Raw genomic sequence first — 24,801 nt, 5'->3', positions numbered from 1 at the left:
ACAGGTCAGGTACAAAAGGATTAGCAGGTCATGATGGAGCGAAAGATAATTTTCTTTAAGCTAGTTGATATTTGATCTAAGATGTGGGTAATCATAGCATATGATGTTAAAGGTACAGTTATGAGTCTAGTGGCAGATAGTGCAGCACACAAGGTAGATATCAGCTGGGTGTATCAGCTCCACAATCCTTATAACATGGGTCTAGTGGCAGATAGTGCAGCACACAAGGTAGATATCAGCTGGGTGTATCAGCTCCACAATCCTTATAACATGGGTCTAGTGGCAGATAGTGCAGCACACGAGGTAGATATCAGCTGGGTGTATCAGCTCCACAATCCTTATAACATGGGTCTAGTGGCAGATAGTGCAGCACACGAGGTAGATATCAGCTGGGTGTATCAGCTCCACAATCCTTATAACATGGGTCTAGTGGCAGATAGTGCAGCACACGAGGTAGATATCAGCTGGGTGTATCAGCTCCACAATCCTTATAACATGGGTCTAGTGGCAGATAGTGCAGCACACAAGGTAGATATCAGCTGGGTGTATCAGCTCCACAATCCTTATAACATGGGTCTAGTGGCAGATAGTGCAGCACACAAGGTAGATATCAGCTGGGTGTATCAGCTCCACAATCCTTATAACATGGGTCTAGTGGCAGATAGTGCAGCACACGAGGTAGATATCAGCTGGGTGTATCAGCTCCACAATCCTTATAACATGGGTCTAGTGGCAGACAGTGCAGCACACGAGGTAGATATCAGCTGGGTGTATCAGCTCCACAATCCTTATAACATGGGTCTAGTGGCAGACAGTGCAGCACACGAGGTAGATATCAGCTGGGTGTATCAGCTCCACAATCCTTATAACATGGGTCTAGTGGCAGATAGTGCAGCACACGAGGTAGATATCAGCTGGGTGTATCAGCTCCACAATCCTTATAACATGGGTCTAGTGGCAGATAGTGCAGCACACGAGGTAGATCTAAGATGGGTGTATCAGCTCCACAATCATTATAACATGGGTCTAGTGGCAGATAGTGCAGCACACGAGGTAGATATCAGCTGGGTGTATCAGCTCCACAATCCTTATAACATGGGTCTAGTGGCAGATAGTGCAGCACACGAGGTAGATATAAGATGGGTGTATCAGCTCCACAATCATTATAACATGGGTCTAGTGGCAGATAGTGCAGCACACGAGGTAGATATAAGATGGGTGTATCAGCTCCACAATCATTATAACATGAGTCTAGTGGCAGATAGTGAAGCAAACGAGGCAGGGACAGCCCTACAGATAAGGGGTGCATCAACCACTTCTACTCCATAACAATAGGAAAATATTCCCAAAAAAGAAATATAGGGGCTACAGATACAGCAGAAAGTGGGAAACAGATGCATTAGGTGCCGGTGCCCCTGCCTTCACACACACATCCCTTGGATTTGCTTAGAGCAGTAGTACAATGTTAAGGAGAATGTTCATTCCTGTGCCAATTCCCTTTAACCTTGGAGCCCCCGAGCTCTTTTGCTGGACTCAGGACTTTTTAATTTTTACTCCTGAGTGTGTGGGCTTTTTCTCACTCGTGTGTTTTCCTGACTATGATTTTTTTGTGTTCCTCACTGTTTTATGGAGTCGGGTAATCTCCATAGGTAGCTGCTTTTGCATTGTGACACAAAGCACCTTTTGTGCAGTGCCACATAGAAGTCCTTTGGACTTCTCTTAATGTTTAACTACATTTTCTTGGATGAACTACTGTTCTCAAGAATGGGAAGATGACCCCTGTCTGACTTAGTTTACTTTATGGGTCCAGCACACACCACCTTACGTGGAGTGCTGGAGGGTTACATAGTAACTCCTTTAACCCTTTCCTCATGTAACATTTTGTTACACTAACTCACTTGAATGGCTGCTGGCAGTGGTTTATTTTTTACTAGCTGGTGACATGTTTCTGCAGGCTGATGCTCAGCTGCAGTACAACACCCAAGGGTGACCATTTTCACAAAATGGCCCCTGTCTTCTCTATTTGCCATTTCCTGTCAGTTAGCTTCTTCTGGGCTTTTACTCTGTTGTTTTCATCAGGTTTGAGTCCTTTGTGTGTTTTGCCTTTGGCGGGCTTCAGCCCTGAAGCCCGCCCAGACTTCAGTGTGTCTAGAAAGGCAGGAAGTGAGGGGGGTACCAAAACTTCCCTGTCCTTTGTCTCTAGGTGTGCCTGAGTGAAACCAGTTGCTATTGGCCTGTAGTGTGATTGACAGCATAGGGCTGTGAATGAATGAGAACTTGCATACAAAGTGAGGTTTTTTGGACTTGAACCAGAGTCAACCACAGGAGGACAACATCCGAAGCAGAAGACGAGAGAAGATGCCATCAGCACCCTCCTGGACTGCAAAGTGGCAGGTGAAGCCCTGCAGCTGTGCTAACCCTGTTTTTGAATCAGCAGTTAAGACCCGTACGGGACAACTTCCTCCCATAGGCTGCTGGGACCAACTATCCTCAAGACAAACTCTATTTTGAAGCAACCCCTGACTTGCTGTTACTTACCAAAGCTGCAGAATCCTAATACCGGGGTACCTCGACCATCTGTGAGTATATTGTCTTCTGAAGTGCAAATCTGGCCAAAACCTTGTGGCCATTCAGAGGACCCTACAGAAGCAAGTAATCCGCGTCCAGAGTCACGTCAACAGAGTGCAGGACCGAGGGATCAAGGATCATTTCAAAGGTACTGTGGGGTTTGGGGTATAATATGCTTTTGCCATTTGGGGTGCTTCCTTCCTTTTGGATTGCGATTTAACCCTACACTGAGTTGACCTCAACTCATCTGCACTGGCCTTACAGCTTGTGCTTTCTGAAGGTGACTCCCGTTGAGTGGCTGTGATTTCTCTTTTGAACACTGAACATATTTCTAAGAAGAAGAGCATCAGAACTTTGACTTTGTGCATTGACTTTGGCTGTCCTGGCTCCCTAAAGGCTCCCTACTGAACCTATTGGGTTTGGCAGTGCTTGTTCCCTAACAGGTTTTAAATGTTGAACTCTTTAATGCTGGAATAATAGACTGCCTGCATCCCTTTGGGAGAATCTAACTGGTCATATAACCTTTCAGTCTGCTCTGATCTAACCCTAACCTTTCCTTCCTTAAATAACACAATACTGCAAAGGTGATACCAATATACATGTTATACTGACCTCAACTGACATCACCTCTGGGTGCTGGTACATGTGTAACATATGAACGCTTTATTTTTTTTATGAATGAATTACTCACTTGATTGTTCACTTTTTAAATTGAATACTAGCTTGGGATTGATGGTACAACTAATTGCTTTTTAAAGAATGCTTTAAATATCTTTGTGTAGAAATAAATAATGTAATATATAACTTTAAGTGTGCAAGTGTTTAATCGGATACTCGTATTTACTGATTTCATTGTAGAGCTCTACAGCTCACATTACCCCTCTTAAGATAAGGCTGGCTGCTCAGTTACACTACCAACTTGTGTAGAACAGGTCTATATTAAAAGGTAGGTTACCTATCCAAGAATAAGATGAAAGAAAAATGGGAGAGGGACCTGAACATGGTGATTGACGAGCAAAAATGGGTAAATTACTGTGGATTTACCAAGGACATCTCTTTAAACGCAAACTTCAGACTCATACAGCTAAAAATACTAAATCATCTGCACATTACCCCAAGTAAGGTCGCAAAATTTGATCGCACTAAACAAACTAAATGTCCCAAGTGTGGAGAGGTAGAAGCCAATTCAATTTACATGTACTGGGAATGCCCCCCGATCAAACGATTCTGGGAAGAGATAGCAGTAACCATGAGCGACATACTGAACATGCACGTCCCGGCCATGCCGTAGAAGTATCTACTGGGAAATATCGGGAAGGCCTCTATAAAAACTCGCAGACTTTTTGCAGTGGGTGGAGCGGTGGCCAAGCGCAACAACATCCTCAGGAAATGGAAATCCAAATCCCCTCTCACACACGGAAACTGCCTCCGAGACCTTGTCAACTGACAAGAAGACGAAGAAACATATACCCGAGGCATCCAAACCACCTCCAGACCAAAGGACATTTGGGGCCCCCTCTGGGAGTACTTAGGAAGCGAAGACGACCTCTCCGACGAAGGAAATGCATAGACTGTATAAGGAACATATGCTTGACCCATGTCCCCCTCTTCCCCCCCTTTTTCTTTTTTGAAAGCAAGCGAAACAAATGTAGAGCATGATGATTTAATGCGAACCGATTTAGATGTGATATGAAGGCCTAATGGCACATATGTTGATCCCTGTACTGTAAGATGCCAGCAATAAAGAAAGTTTAAAAAAAAAAGGCCCAACGTTCTCGAGCAGCAGAGTGCTTTGCTGATATTTTTTGTATTCTGTACAATTAAACCTTGTTATCCTTGCAAAAAAAAAAAAAAAAGGGGTGGTTACCTAATACCAAGAGATAAGTCTTGTGTAGTCCCACACCAGTTGGACTGTACTAATTCTTACCTAACATACACGTAGTGCCACAGGAAGAAACTATTATGACTGCCTGATCAAAAGAGGTTAAAATGTGCCTCTTAATGTGCACGAATAGCTATGAGAAAAGAAATATTAATTACAAAAACATTTCTGTTTTACAGCTAAGACATACTTTTAATCGCTTATAAAATACATAAGGAATGGGACTTATTTTTTCTGGAGCACCGGGCATGGATCAACATGATGCCTTTTCTCTTTGACCAAGGAAGGAAAGAAAAGGTAAGAGGCTGAAAGGGGTAAGAGTATAAAGAGAGTATCCAGCCGAGGAGGAGCCGAGGAGGCGAAAGGGAAAGGAAGACCGGGAACGAAGCGTGAATATGAAAACAAGCAGGGAGTAGAAAGGCGAAAAGGGAGCAAGCAAAGGCCCCTAGAGTGTTAAAAGCAAAAAATAAGGAACTGGACTGGGACCGGTAAGCAGCGAGAAGAGACTAGCAGAGAGCGAGGTTCAAAGCGGGTACGGAGCGTAAAGCAAAAAGAGTTGCAACGCGCCAAACCAAACAAAGGGGATGAACTAAATACGGAACATGGAGAAGACAGAAAGAAAGACTAGCATGTAGCAACAGGAAGTAGAAGCACAAGAGTGGAACATGCTAATGGCGGCGAAGCAGCCATCGGTCTCTTAGTTGCCAGGAAATCCTTCTTGAAAATGACGGTATGACAGATACACCTTCTTCTATAAAATACACCTTGCCAATTGCTCTCACACTGATCCGTTTGCCCTAGGCAATGCAGATTATACGGTTTACCATGAATTGACCGAAAAATGAATATGTAATGAGAAATGAATGAATTCCTTTTGGTTGAATATTTGTTTAATAATCCCCCCCCCCCCCCCACTTCCCTCTACCTTCCCCTATACCCTTACCCCAACCCACATCTATATATTATTCAAAATCTACAAAAATATGTAACATATTTGACCAAATCAATGTGGTCATTGCTCTTTGCTCATTAGGTATTTGTGGATTCGATTATTTCTGCGTATACAGACTATCGTCCCCTCCTCCCCCCTTTGATGATGTCTATCAGGAGGGCTTCTATTCTGACACCTTTGCTTTCCTTCACTTGACTTTCTTTGGCTTTTTTCAATGTTTGTTACAATCACCTTGCTTCCTTTCTGCGAATGACATTCACCTTGTTTGAATATTGCTCACTTTTTGCTTTGTTAACGGTGTGGAATCAGGGCGCACAAGTACACAATGGACAACAGTAACACAGGACAGGAGAAGGGTATCAGGCATGGGATAGTCAGGGATAACTCAAAGAGGAGATTCTTGAGGGTTCTCCTAAACCTAAAGGTCCTGCAATTGTTTTCAAGTCATACAGAGACTGGAAGATTTTCCAGAGTTTTGCTGAAATTACGGCAAAAGATTTGTCCACGCCTTTGGTCTGCTTGAAGTTTGGGCAAGCAACCTGCAGAAGAGTAGATGAGCGCAGTGATCTAGTTGATTCGTAGTGTGTCACTAATGGTTTCAAGTAAGCTGGTGTTTTTCCATGGAGAGATTTGTGCACCAAGCTGGCTATCTTGAACTGTGTCAGAGCTATAACAGGGAGCCAGTGCAGCGCCTGTATGTGGGAAGAAATATGATTTCTTATTGGGACCTTTTTTAAGATACGTACCGCATAATTTTGGACAATCTGTAATCTCCGCAAGTTCTTTTTGTCAGTAGCCAATCCTGGATAGTATAACCGATCTTGCTACAGTTGTTTTCAGTGAGTAGGAGACAGATTTTTTAAAGAGTCTTAGGTAGTAGGTTGCACCAGTAGACATACAGATAGACTCACTCAGAACCAACCGACTTACTGTCACGTGTGTGGTCCCCCTAAATTCATTTGTCTCCCAAATCATCTTCAATCTATACATGGAATAATTGGCAACTCTCCTAAATTACCTCAACATAGCCTTCCATCAGTACGCTAACAACATTATGCAGAACCTTAAGGTCAGTAGGCCCCAGGACATTTCTCACTTGTAAATGCCTGGGTACCATCCAAAACTAGATGTCAAAGACCTACCTCAAACTGAACGTCACTAAGAACAAAGTCATCATCACTGGTCCCCCACTACACAGCAGCTTGTGCAGAAATGGCTGGACAACGTGTGCTTGGAAGGATTCACCCCTCTGCTGTCAAGCTCAGCCAAATCCCTGGGCTTCAATGATGACAGTAGCCTTTACTCCCAAAAGTACATATCAACAGGCATGCAAATCCTGTCATCGCCAAGTGACTTGTGCACAGTGGTCCGGGCCCTGTAGATCACATGCTTCAATGCCCTCCTTACTGGGCTTCCAACCACACAACCGGCCCTTTTCAAGGCAGCTCACCATGCCACAGTCCACCTTATTACAGGTGCCTGCTAATTCAACCATATCGCTCCAACACTGCACAAGCTATGCTGTGTCTCCCCCATCCCCAACTCGGATCAAATTAAGAATTACGTTTATTCTCTACAAAGCACTCTTGAATGGAACACCAACATAATTGGCAGGTAAACACTACACCCCTGGAGGCCCTCACACCTCATGTAGAAAAAATATTTTAAAAGGTTGGAGTCTAAGCTTCCTTTATCCCTCAGATCAATTGAAAAGCTCTCTCAATCACATCAAGCCTTGAAATCATGGCTTTTCTGCTATGTTTGTCCCTTCAGTAGATGTCCATTGGTAAACCTCTGTGCCTTGCTAAGTTTAGTCTGTAAGTAGCACCCTACTACTCCTTCCTCCACACTAATCCTCCACTCCCTGCTTCCCTGCAGCTCTCTGGCCTGCCTCTCTTGGCCCTCCTCCCACTCCCACCTGCCAGGCTAAAAACCTCGGGGTCATCTTCGACTCTGCACTCTCCTTCTCCCCTCACATCTCTGACGTCTCTAAGAAGTCACACTACAAGCTGCACCTCCTTAGAGGTATTCTTCCTTTCCTCTCCTTCCCACAGAAGCTCACTGTCTCCAGAGCCCTGGTCCTCTCTAAGCTGGACTATTGTAACAGCCTTTATCTAAATCTGCCTGCCTCCACTCTCCGCCCTGTTAGGCAGAAACCTGTGCAGTTCCCTTGGGGACCACTGCAAAAGATTTAAGACTACAGGTGTTTGGCAGTAAACCCACTTGGTAGCAGTCTGTACCACACAGATTCACTTGGTAGCTGCGGCTGAGCAGTCAGACTTGCCTCAAGAAGAGTTAGGCAGTATATAGAGTATACACAATAGGTACAGACACACAGTAGCACAAGCAAACACTGACCAGAGCTTTGGTGTAAAAGTATATAATTATTTATTTAAAGACACACTTGTAATTTACACTAGCAAAAAAGGTGAGTAAATTCGGCACACAGTCACTATCATATATATACAACCCTAGTTACTTATTAGACTAACTTAGTGAGAAACACCACTTATTTTCAGACAGAGGTGAGCGCTTAACATAAGATGGCACTCTAATAAGTTATCAAAAAGGGAGGGAAAAAGGCAGAGTTATGGAAGCACACAAGTTGACCGTGGTATTCCGGTTGCCGAGGTGCTTGGCACGGGCAAGGCGGCCACGAGATGCTCCAGGAAGGTGAAAAGAAGGCAAAACTGGTTATCCCCACCAGTCAAAGGAAGAAGACTCACCGGACTGGAGATCTCCTCTGTCGTCGGGAAAAGTGGTGAGACGGTTCAGCAGGGCTCCACCGGTGGTGTCGTCGTTGCAGGTCGGCTCTGCTTATCCCTCCTCGGATTCTTAGGTCCTGTGGCGACTTCTGAAGTTCCAGTCCCCAAAGCCCTGCTTTTATGCAGCAAACCCCCATTCATTCAGCCTAGCTGTCAATCAAACATGCTAAGTGGTGAGCCGGCCGGCTCACCACTTGCGCCAATCACACAAGAGTGCGCCTTGAGTTACCAAGGTAACTCAGTCCAGGGTGCCTAAACCCCCTCCCCCACCCCCTGTGGTACCCAGACAGAGTGGCACCACTTTTGGAGGCTTCTGTGGAGAAGCCCGCCAAAAAGTGGAACAAAGGGCTCGACTTGGGTTGGAGTCACAGAAGAGAACACAAACGCCATTTTAGAATGGAGTTCTGGCAAAAAATACCAACCAGTGAATTAATAATAAATAAATAAACCTGCGGTATGTTCGAGGCTATAAGAATTAAATAATTAAAGTCGGTAGCCTCGAACAATGGGAAAATCCCATAGAGATATATTCGCGGTCGTATATAAAACGTAGTATCCACTGCCACCAGCCAAAACTCGATCAGGGGGGACAGAGACGTGCCCCCTCGGACAACAGACCCCAGGGCAATCAAATTGCCCCGACCAGTACGTCCACAATATGATGGTTTGTACTGTTCATAATTTGGGACTAGTAAAGCCAATGGTGACTTTACATGCCCTGGGAGACATTAGTCATTCCCAGGGTATGGAGTCTATGTTGGGGGGTCGCTACGACACCCCTGGGTTACGGCACGGAGGTTGCTGTGTAACCCACATCAAAAACACATGAGACCATATGGAGTAAAAGAGCCTATAGCCCATAAAACACATGGGCCCTCATTACGACCCTGGCGGAAAGCAACTGACCTGACCGCCATAGCGTAAATAGCGTTTCCGCCATGGCACGACAGAGTAAAGTGCGGCTAATTCTGACCCATCGGGCACGAGCACTACGCCTTGGCGGAAGTGCAAAGTCCGCGATGGCGGAAATGTCCCCAAAACGCCCCTCACCGCCGTCGTACGGCGACCTAGGTGCAATTCCGCCACCGGACATAGCGGTCACCGTAGAGAGCGGCAATCGGAAAATACGGTGACCGTAAATATACGGAAACGGAAGCAAAAACATGGTCCCGGAACGGAAAACAGCACGCCGTACACCTATAAAATCAGAACATTCACACAACCATTAAAAACACTACCCTGAGAGACATCCCAACCCGTCATCCACCCTAGTGAAACCAAAACAATGGGAAAAGTAGCGAAAAAAGCGTGCGACCGCAAGCGGCAGGTCCACTTCTCACGTGAGGAACTCACGGTGCTCACAGAGACCCTCCAGGAGAATGCTGCCGTCGTCTTCTCGACGCAAATGACCAGGACGGCACTTGCGAACAAGAAGGCCATATGGGCCCTGGTGGCACAGCGGGTAAGTGCGGTGGGGACCGCACCCCGCAACCCACAGCAATGCAGAAAGCGATGGGACGACTTGCGGATACGCGTACGGAGCATACTATCCGCCAACCGTAACATTACCACAGCTACCGGGGGAGGATCGGAATCACCCATCAAGCTGACCCCCTGGGAAGAAATCTATGCCTCCACCATTGGAATGGAGACCATAGAGGGAGTCGGAGGGATGGAGAAAGGAGTGCAGACATCCGAAGAATCAGGTAGGTGGCCCAAATAAAACTATGCTAAAACCACAATGTCCAATCATGTGAAGTACCATGTGTCCACATAGTGCAACAGAAACACATGTCCAGGAGAACGTCCACTCACATTGGCCTGATAGCGGACATTAAAAGTCAAATTAAATAAATAAATAATTAAAATTCCTAAAAACACCCTCTACACGTGCAGCAAGCACCCCCTAACTGCAGGCTGCAATACAACTGCACCCTCAATCCACACAAAAATGAAACCACCTCCAAGGCCCTGACCCAAATCACCCTCAGGTACCACCCCAATGCATGTGATACATTGCCATTCCAATTTCCACAGACCCATTAATAACGCTCGCCCTCCTTTACTCCACCACAGGGTCCGATTCAAACGACGAGCTCCAGGACACCCCTACCAGCACACCTGCAAAGAGGGCCAAGACCAACGGCCAAAGACCCTCCACCTCAGCTGCACGCATCAAGACACGGCAGCAGCACAAATCAAGTGGCAGCACACAGGAGGGGACTTCAACAGGCACCCCAGCAGCCAGCATGGCCACAACACCACCACCACCACAGGCCCCCCCAATGGATGCCACAGAAGGCACTGCTTCTGGTGGCAGCAGCACCATAGGTGACACTTCATTAATGGCAGCATGCTCCGACACAGAAAACGGTGATGTCGATGTACGATCCATCCATGACCTGTCTCAATCCCCCTGTTTGTTTCATCCCGTATAACATGAGGATACCACGCAGGGGCACTCACAAGACGACGACTGGCCATCCCCCACAAGCCCTGTGTCAAGGCAACATGAGGTGATCAGCCCCTCTGTGACACCACCGCAAATGTCCATGGCCCAGCAGAGGCAACAGTCCCTCGACCAGGTGATCGTGCAACAGCAGCAACTGGCCACGCTCCTCAAGGACCATGCTGATGAATGTGGGGGTACCAAGGCAGCCATAGAAACATGTACAGAGACACTAAGGGCAGAAATGGAGAGAAGCACCGAGAGCCTGAGAGAACAAATGGAGAGAAGCACCGAGAGCCTGAGAGTACAAATGGAGAGAAGCACCGAGAGCCTGAGGGGGGAACTGCATGCGACGTCCAAAGACGTATGTGCTGAACTTGCCGCTGTGCGCCGTGTGCTCACGGAGCTCTCACAAACCCTTAGGGACATGCATGGACGTGAGCAGGCAGAGACATCATCCGTTGCAAGTTCCGTCCAGGGCAGCCCCCAACGTAGATCTGGGAGGAACCTGCGCTCCACAGGAAGGGGTGCCCCTGATACCCGGAGAGGGGGCTTGCAATAGCGTCTGCCCACTGACAATGAGCATCCTTGGACACTGGTGTTCGGGGGGGAGGTAGGAGGGTGGAGGGGGTGTGTTGGGCTTACTTGGGTGGCGGGTCGATGGGGTGTGTAACACAATTTCACATTTGCTATAAACATTTCACAATCATCCAATGAGATGTGTGGACATTGATCTTTGTGTACGAGGCCATCATAGGCGTACAGTTCATATTGTGCATGTTCCAGACACACACAGTGCCACAACTCCCGTGTCCATGTATCAACCACCAGGCGTGAGTGCTAGAAGCATGAATCTATGATAATCTGACGAATTTCACGGGCCTCCTGTGCCTCGCGGACTCCTTGAGGTTCTGCCACATCCCCACCCACATCATGACCATATTCTGGTGCTTGCAGTTCTGCGTCAGGGGGCATGGGCACATTTCTACGTATGCACATGTTGTGTAGCATGACACATGCCATGAGCATCTTAGCAACCTTCTCATGGCGGTACAGGAGTGCCCCGCCAGACCTGCTGAGGCAGCGGAAACGACCCTTCAGTAGGCCGAATGCCTGTTCTATGACTACACGGGTACGTGAGTGGGCATGGTTGTAGTCCTCCTCATGCTGGTCCTGTGGGTTCCGGAGTGGTGTAAGGAGCCATCTCTTCAGTGGATACCCGGCATCACCTGTATGTGGACAATAAAGGATGTTTGAGGAATGACATTGCTACGTAAGCACCCCCCCCCCTTCCTGGCAGGTCATTGCCGCATCACATACCCCACATTATCATGCATGAAAAGGGACTCACCGAGTAGCCAGGATCTGTTCCCTGCATGTCGCTCCATGTAGCGTGGTATTGTAGAGTTCCGTAAGACCATGGAATCATGGGTTGATCCAGGAAATCGGGCACAACAATGTGTGATGATCCGGTTTGAGTCACACACCATTTGTACATTAAGAGAATGATATTGTTTTCGGTTGCGGTACTGGGCCTCCATGGCATGTGGGACAACCAATTCCACATGGGTGCAGTCGATGGCACCAATGCAACCCGGTATGCCGGCAAGTGCATGGAATCCCACTTTTGTGTTCGTAATTTCCTGCTCCGAGCGTGGTAGAGAGATGTAGTCGTCTGCGTGCTTCAGGAGGGCATCGAGCACTTGCAATAGTGTCCGTGACAACAGTGGCTGTGAAATGCCATGCAACTGTCCGACTGTGTGCTGGTAGGTGCCTGTGGCCAGGAAGTGGAGTACAGACACCACCTTCAGTAGGGGTGGGATGGCAGTTGGGCTATCTATCATGCTGACAAGGTCAGCGTGTGTCATGTCCACAATGGCGGTTATGGTGTCCCGGTCCAAACGGTAGAGGGTGTGGATCTGCTCATCAGTGAGGTTGAACGGATGTGCTCGGAGGCGTGGGATTGCGGGCTGCCTGCGTGGTGGTAGTGGCTGTGCTGGTGGGCCTTGCTGGCCCTGCCTTGCCCTCCTCCTCCTCCTGCGTCTCCTCTGTGCTGCCGGTTGTTGTAGTAGTTGGTGTTCGTCTTCTTCTTGAAGTTGGAGTACTTGCAGTGCTATCAGGTCCCCCAGGGCCAACATCGCAAGTCCTGCCGGTAGCATTTTGGAGTGGGTGTGATTGTGGGAGGGGGTTGGGTGTGCAATTTATGTGTTTCCAAGCTGCATAGCCTCCACCTGTGGTGATTCATTCCACCTGTGCAAGCTGCAATCCCCTTTGGGCGAGCACGTCCCGCACACAACGCTGCAAATCGACGCATGGCATCTTGCTATTAATATCATGTATTTCATCCCGATGGCAGTGAGATCTTGCTTCATATGTTAAATCTGCTATGCTCCCATTGTTTCACATACTATCTTTGCAGTCGGGAACATACTTGTGAAGGGTCCCTGGAATGTAGTACTCGATTAACGGTGGACCCTAATGCAGCGCTGTACCGCGGTTCACCGACGGGCGGGGCGTCCCATTTGTGAGTGTAGCCAGTTGCCATTTTCACACACTGCCGCACTAAATGGATGGATTTGTGATTTCAAGCGGTCACAGATGCCTTTCCGACGTGATGTTGCAAATGAAGAATTCGAAGGACAGCGCTTTCGGTTTCCAGCTAGCGGCGAGGAGACGCCCACAGGTCTGACTGCAGATAGAAAGTTCTATTGTTTAATGTCCTTGGGACAGGGGCCATGCCGAGAATGCAATGATTGATATGAATAGTATGGGATGCGCAATAGCGTAGTGGAGGATAAGGCAGGACGTTCCCAAATACATGTTACTTCACAACACTAGAATTCCGGCCTGGAGCACAGTGGATTTTGCAGACTGCATTTAGCACAGATTCAATGGAAATTTCTAATGTGATGTGAGTAAATAATCAGGCGTTTTTATACCGGGATGAGGGAATGATGTATGGATGCATGGACAGATGATTTAATAGAGAGTCTGCCATGTACATGGCTTTTTGGAATCTATCAACTTCCTCTGCGCTATGTGATGCAGGGCTGCCATAGTGGGACCATCGTCTATCTGCCCTTGTTGAACCCTCCCTGTCTCGACGCGCCTTCAAACACTTGTGTCTATGCACGTTACTAATCCCATCTAATGGATTCTGTTTTAACAGACGCATGCACACAAACACTCGTTTGTAATAGTGTTTTCACCTCGATTTATATGGTTATGATTCACAAGTGATTATTGGGTGCGAATAATCCTTTTGAGTGGGCTAGCATGCATATGGCTGTGGATTTAGTGTGATCTTTGAAGTGAGTAATTCAAATGGAGTTCAGATGCCCATACTATTCTTTTCGTTTCATTTGGGTGACAGGTATCTCCTCCCCTTTTGCCGCTGCCATCTGTATGCCACTCCTGCAGATGGCTTTTACTCCCGACACCTGCTGCTTCGTGTTAATCAGTGGAGCACCATTACGATCTTATGGGACGATCGCCAATGGCCCACATGCCCTTACGCAGTACTAGTGGCTAGGAGCAACATTTCGAGCTTTCAGCTGGACTAGTGCCTACCTAATGGGACGGCCCTGCGGTTCTAGGCGCTTCCATGTTGCCTTTTTGACCGTGGATGTAGCCCCTGTGTACCATGGAGGAACAGGGCGTCACACAAGAAGAAGCTGGTCATTTATTGCGGATGCAGCCCACAATTATGAGATATGATTTGGAGTTCATGACCTAATAGCTGTATGGCCCGGGTGATTTTGTTGTGCATTAAATTTTGATCATGATATTGACCTTGTAGCGTTATTCTTTGCAAGTAATGTAGCATATTCCTATTTGGGGAGCGATGTATTGTGAGGAGATCTGCTTTGGGTTCGGCCTTCTGAGCATAGTTGCGTGGTACTGTACTGGGCGCGTTTGCCTACGAAGGCCAGTAAGGTCAGGGATAGGGGCTGCCATTATGACTGTTTTAATGATGTCATGCTCATGGGAGGGGGATTGGCTTTTGTGTAACAGATGCTGGTCAGCCAGGTGGATTGGTGGAATGATGTGATTTTCAGAATATGGCTGGTCACAGGTGCCTGTGTTTGCGTGCGTTTCTTTGAGGGAGACTGAGGTCATGTCCATTGGAATGGCTTCTGTATTCGTGCCATCTGTGCCCTGCTGCTCCCATTGGCCCCTCTTGAGATGTGCCTGGCTGCTCAGTCACTCTGCCAACTTGTGTGGTACATGCTTATGCTGCTGGTTGGTTTGTTTACTGGCAGGAGTACAGGGCTGGTGCAGTCTCACTCAGGATACTGCTTTGTATGTTGCCTTGCACTGGTGTCAAGCGATGGGGGGCCTGTTTTTGTTTGTCTCAGTTTTCAGTTCATGTTGCTGTACTTGGAGGTTCACATGCCTGTGCTGCATCAGTACGGCAATGGTGCCATGGCTAATATGGATGGCCACTCACAAGGCACTTGGAGCCCCTACATTCATTTGTTCGTTGGCATGCATGGGTGACTTGTGCATTTCACTGGTTGCATTGTTTGACTTCATTGCACCTACGAGGAGTTGTGCAATGTGGCCAGGGAGTGGTGTACAGGCACTCAGTAAGGCCTTTTACGGTTGGTTTGCGATGCCGTACTTCTCGCCATGGCGGAATGGTACTTTCCGCCATGCTTGATGGCGTTAGGTACATGTCCGCTAGGGTCAGAATTCCCGTACCGTTGCGCCATGGTGGTAATTACGGTTTCGCAGTGCGCACGTGCGCGTACTTGGTGCAGTTAGCGTTGGCGTTCACTACGGTGTCGCTAATGGCATCGTACTTTACGGTGACGGGTCATAATCGCAACGGGCGGTATTCGATGGCGGTATTGCATTTCCGCCATCGTTTTTCGATTTCCGCCAGGGTCGTAATGAGGGCCATGGAAAGACAAAGGAGCACCTCAAATCATGTCTAAGAGTGGGAGTAAAAGAGTCTCACTCTTAGCAGGAGGAAAAAATAAACCCCAAAAATCCAGCAAAGCTGCTGTGGGGGACTCACTAGGTTTGGGAAATTAGCCTTTACAGAGAATTCTCCCTAACACGCCCTCTGCAACTTATCCAGAACAGGACTGCAAGACTTGTCCTTGGCCTCAAGCCCAGGGATCGTATCTCTCCAGGACTGAAATCTCTGCACTGGCTCCCAGTGGCTGCGAGGATTAAGTTCAAAACCCTCTGCATTGTACACAAGGCCTTCTGTGGTCTGGGACCGCAATACCTTCAACTCTCTCTTCCTAAATATCTTCCTTCTCGAGCTCTTTGCTCATCTGCCTCGAACTCCCTCAGGGTCAGTCGCTTCTTCAAGCAACGATTTGCTGGCAGCTCACTCTCTTCGGCTGGGGCCTCTCTCTGGAACAGCCTTCCTGTCTCCCTGAAACTCGAGGAGAACCATCTCTGGTTCCGGAAGCACCTAAAAACCTTCCTCTTTGCTTCTGCTTTCTCTCCTCCCCTCCCCTGCTGAATTCCGGAATGAAATTGCACTGGTTACCTGACCACCCTTTCTGATCTCTGGCCCAGGCCCCGTCAATTGCCCACCTGCACTGCCTCCCTGGCAACCCCTGCACCTGGGGACCGTTTTCTGTATCCCTACAGTCCCCCTATCAGCACTTATGTCTGCACTTCCTTGCACTTGCCACTAGCTGGCTGTTTTATTTCTTATTTATTCCACTTTCCCATGTACTGCACTTTCCCCTCTCCCTTCCCTCCGCGCACTTTCCTTTCCCCCCTTCCCATGCACTTGTGCAATCTGAATGACACCTGGCCTAGTAGGATCGTTGTCTGTCCTCCCTTTGTCCCCCCACTTGCCTTGTCGCGCCTTGAAACACTTGTGTATAGGCGCGTTATAAATGCCATATCATATCATATCATATATCATAATTCTGCCTCTCCACCTCAGCTTCTCAGAAGTCACATTCCTTTCACTCTCACAAACACGTCCCACTGGCTCCTGTAAGGAAGGCATGGTATCAAACAGTGGAGACAGACACAAGTGATGACAGTTCAAGGGTTTTTATTGAACTTCAGTGGGTTGGATGAACGCCTATCTAACCCTAAATCTAAGGTTGGGAGCAAGCTACAACCATCAAAGTAAAAATAACACAGTCCTAGTGGAGTCTTGTCAAAATAAAAAGGGCCTATACTAATAAACCTATTGCCAATCCCTACTTCTAAATATAAATGGTGTGGGGAAATGATGTATGCATAACAAAGAGTGTTCAAGAAACAATATGTCAGGACAGCCGGACAATAATCTTCCCTTCCCCACGTTTTCAGCACGGGGCAAGATGGCAAACTCAAGCTTAGCAGACTCTGGCTTCTCCAGCACAAGGATGCAGATATAAACCGGATACAAACCAGGCCCTTCTGCGTCAAAGTCTCTTTCCATTCAAAAGTATCTCATTCATAGAATTCCTTGGATACAAAACACAACATCAAAGTTCCTTTCTCTTCAGGAGTCTCACGATAAAACAGTCTTGGGTCTGTTCACCCTGGGTCTCCCTCACCCGGACTCGGACCCCTTTTATACACCAATTCACAGTAGTTCTCCCTCAATCGGGCTTGGTCCTTGCACTCTCGCGTTCTCTTTATTTCACAGTTCGATAAATTCACAATAGGTCTCCCTCAGCCGGGCTCAGACCTTGGTGCATTTATTCATAATCGAAAACTTTTGACTGTGCGATGGATTTTACTTGTACCCTCGGTGGACCACTTCGATTCATTCTTACTTGATTTCTATTCCTCGTTTTCACGTTCACATATTACAGCTCCTTTTGCCACTTCTTTGTGGGATACATCAGTCAGAGACCTTCGATTGGGTGGTGCCGGACCACTCTGCTATCTTGTATCTTAGTTCATGTTAAATGTTGAAATAATTCATCAGCCGTCTGGCCTTTACCCGCATCGTTCATCAAACGCTTCTACGTTCCCTCTTTCGTGTAACAATGTTGCCGCTTGCAGCCTTCGCTTCATCACAGACCGGCATCGTACAGTTTCCTTCAACTCACCGGCTGTGTTGATTTTTCTGTTTGCGGCTTTGATCTCATAGCCAAGGACGATACCACAGCGGTACTTCTCCTCTCCAACTCGGTCAGTCATACAGGAGGCGCCTGGATATCTCGGACCCACAATGCAGTATTCTTTTGTTTCCCTTCTTGGCCTTACACATGCTGCTTCAAGTTCCTAGGAGTATAACGATCACTCGTCAAAAAGGTCAAGGGTATCTCCTTCCTTGTTCCCCTTTCTCGGTCGGCCGTCTCTCTCCATTGGCTCAGCTGCTGCCTGGGAAGAACTGCTCCTGTGTGTGCTTTGCCTCGCTCAAAGTGTGCTCTCGTGCTCTGCCTTTTTTCTGTAAGAGGAAGTACAATTGAAGTCAGGTGTGTGTTGTCAAAGCTAATTGCCTGACTCTGCCTGATCATGGTAGTGGGACAGGTCAGGTATATTGCTCGGGTACTAGTCTGTTTTGTCCCAGAGTGGGCTGTTTGTGTAGTGGTGTTTGTGCAGGGAAGGGGTGGTGGGTTAAAGTTCCCAGGTATCCTACCTGGTAGGAGGGGTTCAAGGTGTTAGAGGGAAAGGGATACCGCGTCGCGCCATCAGGTGTCCCACTCCCCAAGGTCCCCTCACCCAGGTGATCGCCCGCACTGGTCCACCCCCAGGGTCTGGATCCAAAGGCGATGACTGTGCCCTGGCCACCTGAGAGAGAGATCCCCAGGGACTAGCGGATGAGACACCCTCTGGTTTCTCACACTCCCTACACTACCTCTAACAATTCTCACTTGCTAGTCATGCACATGCACTCACCACACAGTGCCACAGTTGCTCTCAATAACCAAAACATCACCTTTTAATTAATTCCCCTCCACACTGCAGTCCAGCATGCTGGTCTCTTGGTCTGCCATTTCCTCTTCCTCTGACCTTAGCAGTAAAATCCACAACTTTCTGTTTCCTGTTGCCTCTATGAGCCACCCCCTCTCCACTGATTGGTTTGGTGACCATGGCCAATATGGCCCTGTCTTCCCCGCAACGGTTACAATCATGAGAAATTACAAAGAATGGGTTAAGCCCTGCCCTATCTCCATATTTGTCCGATGTGTTGCAACAACAGCAGCCCATCCTGCAAAGTTTCTGATTTCGTATTGGGGTCCTGTGGCTGTTCTCCTCTCATGGTGGTTGCTTCTCTGACAGTTCTAGAAAGGAAAGAGACAACCTGGACAGCATTTCTATCAAGAGGTATGGGTGATGCAAGCTGGTATTGCACATGTAAAGATTTTCACTTGGGGAAGGGATAGCAAATGGGCCCTCTAAGCTGCCTCCATCTCCCTCTGGGGCAGGGCTAGCTCTGGCTTCCACCCTGGTTGGGGTCCCACTCCAGTCTGAGAGGGGTTCCTATCCCCTTGCAATGGGGTCAGGTTACTGACCTTGTCACACAAAGAAAATGTCAAAAAGGAAGATGTGGTTTATACAGAAAAGGTGGGGTGAGAGGGATGAGTTAAGACAAAGGGAGGGAGAAAGGTGCAGGGGGCTTCAGTGTAAATGCACATAATTTCAGAAGCATTGAGGCAAAGACATGGAACCACACCTTTGCACAGAAGATCTACTGGTCATTCCGAAAACGACTAAACACCTGGCTATTCAGGTAACACCAGAATAAGCCCAGAACAACAACAAAAGAAGTACACTTGCAACAATGTAGACACCCGGTTTCATTTCACAGCCATGAGAATGCACTACAAAACCACACACAACTATTCAGCAAGAACTATTAGAGAATGGGATCATTCGGGTCGGGCTCCACGTGACCTTAACCGAATCGACGCCTACCAATCCATCTATCATATTTATGCCTAGTCGGTCTACTGCCCCTCTTCTCTCTGACTAATAAGTAATTGTTTTGCAACGTTCAGCGTTCCCAGGGCAGCCTGCCTCATCCTGAATGGAAGGCTAGAGGACATCATGAGTACTCTGATTGCCTTCCAGAGGGTCGTTTGACCACATCATGAGAATGGATTGTCATTTTAAAGTTGTTTATTTGCCACTACCTACATTCCCAGAGGATCCTGTGCACCAGCTGAGTGTCTTGGCTCAAAAACGAATTTCCCGAGCCTACAACACCCAGGACCCTGACTGGAAGTTGTCGTGAGCACTCCGATTGGCTCCCAGAGGATCTTGTGACACACTACCGCCCTTGTTAGTGAGTCTCCGTAGGGCATCCTGCATACATAGCTGGTGAAAAGGGACAAAAGTAGAAAAGGGCATCTCCATGTTTGAGACTGCGAGTTCTGGAAAGGGACTAGGGCCAGAGCACCTGTTCAGGCCAGTACTTTGCTGTACTCGCCCTTTGCCCGACTACCACCCATAGGGATCCTTGACACAGTAACTATGTATTCACTGCAGAGCTGATGTTACCTCACAGGACCGAGTACCATCCCTGTTTTTGTTATTGATGGCTCCATTCCAGCCCAACTATGAATGTACGCCTGCTCATTCCGAGGCAAGCTTTCTCCCTTGCCATCTCACTCAGCCATCTCCCCTCTCACTCTTGAGCTGCACCCTTCCTTCACATGCTTGCTTATTCTGTACTATATCATGCTCCTTGACTTATCTTTGTACTCACTCTTCTCCTCCCCTTCTCTCATAGTCTTCAGCCACAACTTGGTCTAACTTGTACCTTATTCTCCTCACTCCCCATCTCTTTCCTCCCCCTGCACCCACATCTCTCAAACCCGACTATGCCATTCTCTCAAGCCATTCAGCCTCATCTGTTCTGCACCTACCACACAACACCTGCTCTTCTCCCCTACCTCCTATTACACTTTCACTTGGCCTCTGGAATGCACAATCCCTCTGCAACATATCTTCCTACAGAACTGACCGCTTCCACCATCGGGAAAATTTGGTGGCTATAGCATAATGGTCTGGTCCCGTGACTCTTTCAAGACACCACCAACGTAAATTTTCACAGTCATGTTGGTGTTCAACAAAGTGAGCAACTAAAGGAGAAGAAAAATTACGAGTCCTAATTCTGGACTTATGCTCCGAGATTCTCAGTTTAATGGGTCTAGAGGTTTTGCCTATATATGACTTGTCACATGAACACATAATCACGTAAATCACGTTTTTAGAATTACACGTCGTGTGATCCCTCAGTTTCCAGACTCCATGGTTGATGGTAACAGTATTGGTCACTGTGGTAGATCTGCACTGGCAACAATTACCACAAGGATAGTTACCAGTAACCCTTTCCATGCCTCACATGTTGAGACCCTGCAGTACCGTTATTTAGGTTACATAATAGATATACGGATCCTGCTGTGCATGGACTGGTATAAGTTCAGTTTTTTACGAACTTTCAGATTATGCTTTCTGCTTTTACCTCATACAGTGCAGTGATGTATTCTATGTACGATATATTTCGGGGCATAACAGATGACTTATCAGCTTTTTGTATCTTCTATTGCTTCATAGACTTTGTCTATCCTTGAATGGCATTTGGAGGTTCACCCTTCTGAACCCACTGAAATCCTGAACTGTCTATGTACTTGAGGTTGTACCACAGATAAAGGAATCACCTATTGATGGTACTTGATTGATAGATCTGGGCTTGATCAATGGTGAGCATAATTACAATTATGATGTTGCCCTTATTCCTTTTCTCCGGGTGCAGGATCTTCTTCTTTTTTATCATTACTATTGTATCACTTTTTCGGTTTTTCTATCTCTTATTTATTAATTAATTTATGACACACGGGTGGTCCTATTGTTGGGTTTTCCTTTATATTTTTATATGTCTACTTTATTTAGAGTGGAATTTATTTACTTCTTTACTTTTGGTTTTCCTTTTTGGCTGCTTGCATCTCACTCGAGTCTTTTTTACCAGAGAAATTTTATGACCACATTGTGGCCTTTTTTTTATTTTTATCCATTACAGATCTAATTAATTTGAGATTTGTTTCGGTGTGGCCGGACCGCTATTTCCTGGACTCTTTTGTCAGGCTCCTGGGCCCACCCCAAAAGGGTCTGAGATTATGGTAATTAGATTTTCTCTAATTAGAGTTTCTCCCCTACTAGTTACTTTGCACGTTCCAACCCAATGTTGGGGGACGGGTCCTTCTTCGGGATCCTCAGATCACTTGTTTTTATGTACGAACTATTGTGCTGTTTACATGTTTGGTTGTTCTGATGTTATATTTTTGTTTCTTTTTATTACTATTTTCTGTTTGGAGAACATACATTTTAGTGCCTCTCTGTAATTTGTAACATTTGTGTAGGTAAATCCAAGACACAAATGAATTTTCAAGAATGTTTATACGGGAATGCTACGTCCTGATGAAGATGGACATCATCTGTAATTCAGCCAGATGTGTTTTCCATCGAAACTACCTGTTCCAAGGCGCCATGCTCACTGTACTGTTTTTATGTATTTGTGGTTTATTTTGCATGTCACCTCAGTAGTTGACATATAGTATCCCATGTTAGATTTTTTAGAGTATGGGTTTATTATTATCATTTTTGTGAAGCTTCTTCAGTTTCTTGTTTTATGAAATGTTTGACCTGCTATATTTGGAAACAATGATTTTTCTTCCCTGTCACTTTCAGGATTCAATCCATCTTTGAATTTATTTCTAAACCATCCTGACTTTGCTCGGTTGACCAGGATTTTTCCTAGCCGAGGGATTCCCTTCTCTCCAGTGGGTTTAATCCACCGACACTGACTTAGACCCATCTGGGGACGATGGTGATCATTCCCCAGCTTGTGATCTGGCAGCAAGCTCTTAGCAGTCCTACTGGGAAATTAGTATTTTCTTCACACTATGCACTTTATTCGTGCTGTATAGTTGTATGTTCTATATTTACATTTACTCTTATTCATGTATGAGCTCTGATTTATTTAATAATCATTTTAATGTTTCTAATTAAATAAAGGAAAACAAATTTTTCATAAATTTTTTTGTGAATTATGTGCAGTGATCTAAGGAGTTGATATAGGGACCGCTCCCGACTGTTGGTGGGATTGTGCTTCTTTTAGTAGACTTATTCACACATCCGCTGGCTTGATTCTTGTGCTTTGTTGCTGGTTGCTTCCCCTTTTGCCAGCGACGTAGGGGGTACCCATCTATTGCATTGTTGTACAGCCTTACCAGCAGCCATCCCGAAGAAGGCGGTACAAGAGCTGCAAAAGAACATACTGAAGTACATATGGGAAGGCAAGAAACCGCAAATTCCGAAGAGGATCATGCTCCGCGGAATGGCGCTTGGAGGCCTGGGGGCCCCAGACATAGCAAGATATATCCTGGCAGCGCAACTCTCACATGCGTTCGCTTGGAACATTGTCTCCCAAAAACCACGTTGGCTGGAGTTAGAGGAAGCCTGGAGCCCGATCCCAATAGACTCATTGCCACACACGAAGAGGCCTTCGGGCCCACCAACCCCATCTCTGCTCTCAGCAATGGAAAGCACGATCCCAAGCTGGAGAAAAGCGGCTCGCCTCTGGAAATGTGGAAGTATGGAAGCACGACAGGCCCACTCACCCCCATCTGGAAGAACCCTGTCTTCACTCCAGGGGCCAAACAATTTCCACAGATGGAAGGAAGGAGGGCTGGAGAAGGTCCAAGACTTCTTCGAGGAGAGGAACCCCCTAGATTTTGAAGCCTGCAAAGCGAAATTCAGCGAAGTTCCGGAGACGGAGCAGTTCAGATACGCACAACTCGGGCACTGGCTTTCAAGTAACCTAATGAAAACCCACAGAAGTAGAGCTCACTGCCCTAGAGCGCACCCTGACAACTACTTCCCCAAAATGGAGAATATCAACCCTATACAAGTTTCTGAACAGAACTGACCCAGACTTCAAGGAAGCCTATATGCTCAAATGGGAAAGAGACATAGGAAGAACTATTGACCCAGAGGAATGGTGTCACATTTGGGACAGAGCACACAGAAGCTCCAAGTGTATAACCAACATGGAGGGGGCATTCAAGGTTTGCTACCAGTGGTACCGTACCCCAGTGATGCTCAACAAATGCAACTCCATGATCTCCCCGCTCTGCTGGAGAGGATGTCCGGACAGAGGCACTCTGTACCACCTTCTATGGACATGCCCTAAGGCCACCCAATTTTGGGACTCGGTACTAGATCCGATCAGAGCGATCACCAGCCTCACAATCCCATGGGACCCAGGAGTGACCCTACTGGGAGCTTGAGGCGAAGGCCAATTTGCCCAGACTGGCCGTAGGGCGGAACTATGCTCTCCCCTACTAACAGCCGCTAAAATCTCGATCGCCAGGATCTGGAAAAACCCAGAATGGCCGGCAATACAGATGTGGTGGTCGAAGTGTTGGGACATAATAGCGGCTGAGAAAATCACAGCCCTCAGGTTTGGGAACAGAGACACATTTTACCAAACCTGGTCTCCATTCCTGGACTACACAAACCAATACCCGGAGCTGGCCAGACAACCCCCCACACTCCGATGGATGGACAAGCAGGACTAAGGTGGCGGCGGGAGGAACAAAACACAAACTATCGCCGGTTGAACCCCAAGAGATGGGCACAGGCAAACCACCGGGGACTACTGGCCTCACTCCCACCCTTCCATCAAAAGAAAGCCAATGCTCACTATCAAGGACATGGAGTCGTAGGGACTCGGCATGCACCCAAGCCTCAGCCGAACTTTAAAGGCCGCCCTCATGTCCCCCTTGACCCGCCTCTCCGCGGATCTCCCCGATCCCCCTCCCCATCCCTCATGAAGACTTCAAAATTGGGTTATTAAGATTACTTGCCTTTTGTTGTGTTCCTCCTTCTTCTTGCTTTTTGATGTTTGATTCCTGTTATCATGCAGTCAAAATGCAACAAGACGCATCCCATACAATGCGATGCTGTAACATTGTTTGTATAAAACCAATAAAAACAAGTTTGGAAAAAAAAACAGCGATAATAAATAAAATAGAAAATGACAGTTTAGACACTCAGTGCCAATGAATCTTTTGCTGCAGCAGTTGTATACTTAAATCTCTTCCTCCACGGCTGCACCAAAATATTCCCCATACAGTACAACATTACTTCATCATTTTCTGCCAAGCCAAAACACTGCGCCATTTTGACCATATCGACCTTAAATTGCTTAAAAAGTGGTATCATGTATTTCCTCCTGGCATAAAGGTAGGCTGGGCAA

General features: G+C 47.1%; 1 pseudogene; it reads right to left on the bottom strand.

Annotated features, from left to right (window-relative positions):
- Positions 1-24,801, bottom strand: part of LOC138510660 (long-chain-fatty-acid--CoA ligase ACSBG2-like) — a 502,504-nt pseudogene that overhangs the window by 699 nt on the left and 477,004 nt on the right.

This window comes from Ambystoma mexicanum, chromosome 6p (genome assembly GCF_040938575.1).
Source record: "Ambystoma mexicanum isolate Mex_15411 chromosome 6p, UKY_AmexF1_1, whole genome shotgun sequence".
NCBI classification, from domain to species: domain Eukaryota; kingdom Metazoa; phylum Chordata; class Amphibia; order Caudata; family Ambystomatidae; genus Ambystoma; species Ambystoma mexicanum.
Note: the sequence above shows the minus strand (reverse complement) of the source record. Positions and strands in the feature narration are given on the sequence as shown.